Genomic DNA, 7,386 nt, shown 5'->3' with positions numbered 1-7,386 from the left:
TTTTAAAAAGAAGGGTGATGATATTTTTACCCCCTGAAGTACTTGCACACCCCACTTATAACCTGATTTGACGTGAAAATGGGCAACTTTATGTCAAATCACGTTATAAGGGGGTGTGCAAGTACTGCAGGAGGGTGAAAATACCATCTCCCTAAAAAAATTCTGATTCCCAACTACCACGTGGGACATTTATAATAAGGAGACTGATATCCCCACTGCCGTATTTTGATAACGGCACTACTGCGTTTTACACTGTACTTGTATTGTCGGAATCAGGAATCAGAATCGGTATCCTATTCTGATTACCTTGGACAACATAATGAAAAAAATCTAGTAAGGGTAGGGAGACCGAGAGTTAGCCCTGACCGAATAAATGGGTTCTCACCACAACATCACAACAATTCATGTAAGCCAGTCCTTAGGGTTAGGAAAATCAACGAAGAGTAGATTTTAATTCAAACAAAAAAATAATATGTACTCCAACCAGTGTGGAATCAGAATACCACCTCTTAGGAAATGAAACAGATTCCGGTCTCTTTTTTCCCTATTAGTTTTTCCGGTGTCATTTTCGGCTTTTGATTCATTCATTTTTTGCGAACCAAATGCCGGAATCAAAATAGGATGCCAATTCCACAGTCTGATTCCAGCAATCCAAACGCAATAATTAGCTTTTTACATCAGTTAGAAAAGTGTAAAACAAAGTTTGCATTGCCATTATCAAAATGTGGTATGGCGGATATCACTGCCCTTGTAAAAAAAAATAACATCACAAAATTCTTTATCCATCAAAAATTATCATAACCATTCAATTTATTGTCTTTTGATAAGTAAATATGGACCATTAAAATTTTTATAATTTAAACGTTTGACTGCAAGCTTGCTGATTAAACGGCCAGGATCAGTCTACTATATTTCGATAATTGTCTATCACTCTATCCATTGTAGGTGATGCCACAAGTACAATGTGCTTATACAATGGACTCTGAAGCCCTCTCAAGCTTAGCTGTATTCTTCAATCATAAATAGACACTCTACCTACCCATTTAGAGAAGAGAAAATGACAAGGCAGCACATTAGCCATAACTTGAAAAGAGGTAATGATATGTACAACATAGAGACACTTTGTTGAATTAAATCTCATTTTCATTTATTTTTGTAGGTTGGTATTTCCACCCACTTGTTTTGGTTTCTTCCAATTGAGAAAAATTTATCAAAACATGCTTTCTTTTTAAAGTATCTATTAAAGGGTACTAATGTTGGCACTACCATGTTTTAATAATTGCACAACCTCAGCTTGTCTGTTCTGTTTTAATTGGCTTCTGACAACTTTTTGATAACCGTAATAACTGTTGGGAAAGTTGCCTTATTTCCCCCGGCTTGTGGGAAGGCAAGATACGAAATAGGAAATTGTCTTTAGGTTCTTGGAAACCTAGATATAAAATAGCCGTATTGTCTCTTGAAGAGGTGGGGCAACACAAGAGGGTAGTGGCTAGGGCTTGGCTGTGGAGAGAGAGGGAGAAGGGGAGAGAAAAAGAAGAGAGAAGAAGTGTCTTCTCGGGTTTTCTTCTCAGACTGTTCTTCTTAGGTTTCTTCTCGGATTACTCTTGGATACGATCTTGGTTTGAGAAGGAAGTAAACGGTTGTGGCTTTGTGGGTTTTTGGATTAATCCAATGTAATCCTCGTATATTGTTTTTTCTCGTAGTGGAAGATCGTGTTTCTTGCCCATGGAAGTAGGCTTGGCCGAACCACATAAAACCTTAATGTTCATCTTGGGGCTTGTTTTATTGTTTTACTTTTTCGTTTAATTTGAGCATGACTGGATCGGATTTGCCCGACGGATTTTATCAATAAGTAACCTTCGACAGCTCATTAAATAGTAAAAGACAAGGTGGTTTAGTGCAATTATTAAAGCATGGCAGTGCCAATATCAGCAGCAGTATTAAAATTTACTTAAAAACATGGGGAGTCGATTTATCCATTAGGGGAGTCGATTTATCACTGCCCAAAAATAATCCATTGCCTAAAATCTACGTAGTTTTTAAAGTAGAGGCAAAAAAATGGGTTGGACTGACTGATGTCACCCGTGTTAATTTATGTTGTTAACATCAGTCATTCACTTTTTTTTCTAAATGGCTGAATTCGAGTTGCATCACGATGAAAGATCAGATAGAATTAGAACCAGATTGATTCGATTGTGTGTATAGCAAGCACTTGTAGAAGGCCAATGGATGTTTGCGGTTATGGCAGTCAGGTGGAGAAGCCAACGAAAAAATCTTTAGGGTGGTTGAAAAGCAAGCAAAAGCAGGGATTATAAGGATCATTGTCTTGTTTCCATGCAAATAGGACTATCCAACCCTGTGAGATTCTTCTTTTGTTTTAGTTTTTTCCTAGGAGACAAGTAGGCGCTTTGCACGGTTTTGAAAAAAAATCATGGGATATTTCTCCTATATCCTAGTTGGATCAGGAGAGTGTGTGTGAGGCTTAGGTTGATAACTTAAGTTATATAAGGTGGATTTTACTAATGGAATGAGAGAGGAAAAAGAAGATGAGGCTGTTTTTACTCTTTTGGGGCATGAGACAACAACGGTATGTAATCTTCAAGTTGTGAAAAGAGAAGCTGAGATTTGGGCTTAAGAGATCGTTTAACGTCTCTTGTAATCCTTGTTTAATCTTGCATAAGTAAGATCATATGGTTCCTTCCCATGGATGTAGATGATCTTTCCGAAACACATAAATACTCATGTGCATATTGTGACTTGTGTATTGTTTACCATTTCTATTTTGTCTGTACTGTGTAGATCGTATTAGGCATTTATTTTTACAACAGGATGAATGAAGATGAGTACATTGTTTAATTCGACTGAACTCCTAAAAAAGTTTTATAGGTTACAAAAGCCCAATTTTAGAGTTAGCCTAAGCAAGACTCATGAACACGTTCTTAAATAATGTGAAGAGAATAAATAGTGTAAAAAATGTAGCTACATCTACATAAGGGGTATTATCTTTTCTCATTCTTATCAGTTATGCATTAAAAAGGTTTTAGATTGAGATCAAGTAAGATGGAAAGATGATCGATGTTAGACCAATACTTTCTACGGCACAATTTAGCTTTCTCTCAAGAGCTCGCAGCTTGCTCACGTTCGAAGGAGCCCTTCTGTCTTTTGTAGTAGTTCAAATCTCAGCTCTACCGACCAGAATTTTAAAAAAAAAAATAGAAAAACAAAATGAACATCCTACTTAGTTACATTTGCCTAGTCTCATGCACAATCCACCATCATCAAAATGATTCTGCATTCAATCTATTTGCCTTGGGCTCCTTTCATTTTGGATTTTGAGTCCAAAACTGATTATTGGAATCAAACTTAAATGTCATTTTGATTCCAATAATCATTTTTTTTATTCAAAATCAATTCTCAAAATCCAAAATGAATAGGGCCTTAACTATGTAAATTAGGAACCGTGCTAGCAAGTTTATCCCACATCACCCCCATACATATTGCAGTCTGAATGAAATATCCGGATTGTCCATGTTGTAAGATCTTCTGAGGGCAGTGATTGGTATCATTAGTGTAGACCTAAGTTTAACTACAACAATTGGTTAAATAGATTAAGCCAATCAGAGTTATATTATGGGTGGAACTCTTGGTCTTTTTCTATAAATAAGGGTTCACTACAAGAAAAGTGACATTCACCAACTGTCATGACCGTCGGTGCATATACCATTGAATGTCGGTGTAACTTGCACCGACACTTTTAGAGAACGTCACTGACCGTTGTTTATGAACGCTGGTGCATATATAGTTTTAGGGACGTTTTTTGTAGACGCCGGTAGGAGAACGTCGGCAATAACCTTTTTTCTTGTAGTGGCTGCTCTCTACTTCCATATAACCGACCAATAGGAGATCTTCTCCATCAAAGATAAGGTCAACCAAAGAGGCAAAGGAAGATCCTGCCCATATCGACTACCACTACTATGGCCGATCGAGATAAGTTATTAAACCCTTTTGTATTCTAGTTTATTTGTATGTTTAGATCCATTTAGATTAATAGATATAAAGTATTGATTTTATTAGATCTACTATATAGTATATGTGATCATGGCATATTCTGTTGAAGTATAAATGATCAAATACACCAACTCTAACAGCTTAAGCTTTTGCAGTAATTGGTTGTTCACATGGTATCAGAGCAACAGGTTCTGGGTTCTAGATACTCACAACTCCCTGATAATAAAATCCCACATGTACAGCCAACCCAAAAAACAAGAGGGGCCACATGTGAGGGGGGGTGTTGAAGTATAAATGGTCAAATAACACTAACTCTAACAGCTTAAGATTTTGGGTATTCTGTATGTATGATTGAATACCATGATCCTAGTTTTAACACATGCCACTAATTAATATGCCTGAAGTATATTATTGTTCCCAATAATCAAATACTTTTTAATGCAAAGACTGCATATTTGACTGGACTTCAAATATTGTTCGTCTTCAAACGGGTGGTTAGAAACAAAAGTGATTAATGGTCTACATTCAATAAACAAAATATTGATCAATCATCTAATTAGGATTAGTTCATTGGGGTGGTTTTTTATATTTTGCCCACCAACAAAACCAGAATGACCATTTTTTAATCACCCCCAAACCAAAAGCATCCCCTCAGTAAAGTGTCAAGGCTTTGTCAAATTATATTAACAAGAGAAAAAATAGAAAAGACAAAAACATATATGAGCACCATATATTCTCCAAAGTGCGTTTGGATGTACACCCAAATTGAAATTTGGGTCTGTTTACATTGGAGTCTACAATATAAAATGACCCAAAATTGCAATTTGATTTTTGATGTGGATTTTATGAATTTCCAATTCTAATTATTCGTCTTTTCTAGTTGATTTACTTGCTAGGATTTATCTTTCTTCTCTCTGAATTAAAGTGGCAACTATAGATGAGATTAATTAGGTGTGCAACTCGGGCTGGATTGGGTCCGGTTGTGGGCAACCCTAACCCAACCCGATCAAGGTACGAATCTCAGGATGGTCAACCCTAATCCAACCCGCCTTTATATCTCTCCATCATAATCCAACCCGTCTAACCTGATTTCCCAAATCAGACCGGGTTGGGTTCGGGTTGGCCCGGGACAGAAAAAGAAAAAGAATACAAAAATAAACAAATTGATATTGGGTTTGGGGTCAAGTCGGGTCGCAATTAAATTACGATAAAATTAGTAGGGCAGGTTAGCTCTGGCTGCCAAGGCCTCTACCCTAACCCATCCCGTAATTAAATGGTTGGCTTTTCCCATCCCCTAAACTCAACCCAACTTTTCCCAACCCCAAACCCAACCCAACCCGAGCTGATATCGGGTTAAAACCGTCGGGTTTGGGTTGGACCCGACCCAAGTTGCTCCCCTAAGTTTAATGCAGGTGAAAACAAAGAGAAAGAAAAAGAGTGTTTCGACTTCGATCAAGAAAGTGAAGTTTGCTTTGATTTTTTATCCTCCTGCATCCATGCAAATCTAATTAAAGAGTGTAACGAAAACCTCTAGATAAATTTAGGCTATGATCTTTTTCCATATCGATATCATCGTCCAGTGCACAAACGGTGGAGGCATCAGCCAGCCTGCAGACATGCTTCACTTGCCCCAAAGAAGAAAGAGAAAATCTATACTTTACTTTGGGTGGAGATGAGGAGAAAAAGCACCTGTCCTTCTCTTAATATATGATTAAATCACTAGACAAAGAAGGAATTTTCAAATGGAAATGACTCCATAAAGGGACCCTCTACATGGTTGGGATTATAAACTAATGAGAAATTGATGTGAGCGTACCTTTCTTCTTGGTCTATGTAACTACATGATTTGGCGATGATTGACACTTGGCTAAGCACTTAGGTAGAGGCACTAAGCCAACATTTTTTAATTGAAATCCATTGATTTAGAGTCTTCTTAAACCCATGGCCCCAATGTAAGAGTGGCCCCATTTCATTGGTCATTGGAATTAAGTTCACGTGGCTTCGACCAATTGAGAAAGGGTATTATGAACTCCCCTCGTGGAATCCTATACTGAAAGAGTTTATCCGGGACATTTCCCAAGCAATATACATTGAGGAAGTTTAATAAAGTGAAATTCTATATTCACCCCTTTTTTACTTTTGTACAGACTTCTGCAGTTAAAAGAGTAGTCATAAATACACTAGACGGGGTTGTCACAAGTTAAAAAAAAAAAAGGAAAAGGGGACGAATATTTCACCTCCCTTTAATAAAATAATTAGGGATTTACCATACCTAGATTTTGATGTTTTGTGTTTAGTAATCCGTGATTAGAGTGAGTTTTTATCTCTTTTTCTGCCATGATATAAGACTTACACACTCGTTTCTAATTGTATGGGCTAAGCACGATAAAGGGGGTGTGACTGATTCCCTCGGTTACTGGATGGTAGTTATGTCCTTCACGTGTGTGTCGGTTTGTTTAACGGTGACAAGTGAGTTTGGATTTGCACGCGAAGGGGATGAAGCAAATTTGTAAGTTTAGTTTTGCCTAAAATGCTATAATTAACTGACATTTTTTCTAAGATAAAGATAAAAAGCTTCAGTTATTTATTAATTAGGGATTTGATAAAAAGCTTCAGCCACATAGCTAGGCTTGTCTTATTCATTTAATTCATCTGAGGTGGCTGCACTCTCATGCAACAGCAGCCCGAGAAATGCCTTCTTTGATTGTCCCTAGCAAGACCCTATTAATTAAGGTGTTAGCACATATAACAAAGGTAAAATGTAAGGCTTTGCTTGTTTAGATTTTGAGTCCAAAACTGATTATTGGACTCAATTAAACATAATCTCGAGTCCAAAAACTGGTTATTGGACTCAAAATTAAATGCAATTTTGAGTCCAAGAATCAGTTTTGCACTCAAAACCAATTCTCAAAATCTAAAACGAACAAATCTAAGAAAAGGTAAATATTATCCGATCTTGATTGGACAATTTTCACATGGTGGTCCCCGCATGTGACAGCTTGTGAAGTCAATGATCGAACATTTATCGTTAATTGTTCACACTGATCGAAAATACAAGGCAATTAACATCAACTTTTTTTTTTTAATCATGAAAGTAGATTTAAAGAAATATACATGGTTATGGCCTCAAACTTACAATTTATAGTTGTTTTAGAAGGACTGCAAAACATTTGAAAACCAAGATTCTTTTTTTATTTAAAACCCTAGCTTTCCCCCTCCACCTTCCCCCTTTCAATACCCTAGCTCTTTAATTTTTCTCTATAAACCTCTATTCTCTTAAAAGTTCAAACCCTCTTTCTAGACATACCTTTTTTCATTACTTCTATATTACTGTATCTCTTATTGAGGAATGATGCCAGGACCCTCTTTACGCACAGG

Source organism: Tasmannia lanceolata, unplaced genomic scaffold (assembly GCF_043159265.1).
Source record: "Tasmannia lanceolata isolate RefF3 unplaced genomic scaffold, GAP_Taslan_0.1 ptg000004l, whole genome shotgun sequence".
NCBI classification, from domain to species: Eukaryota; Viridiplantae; Streptophyta; class Magnoliopsida; order Canellales; family Winteraceae; genus Tasmannia; species Tasmannia lanceolata.
Note: the sequence above shows the minus strand (reverse complement) of the source record.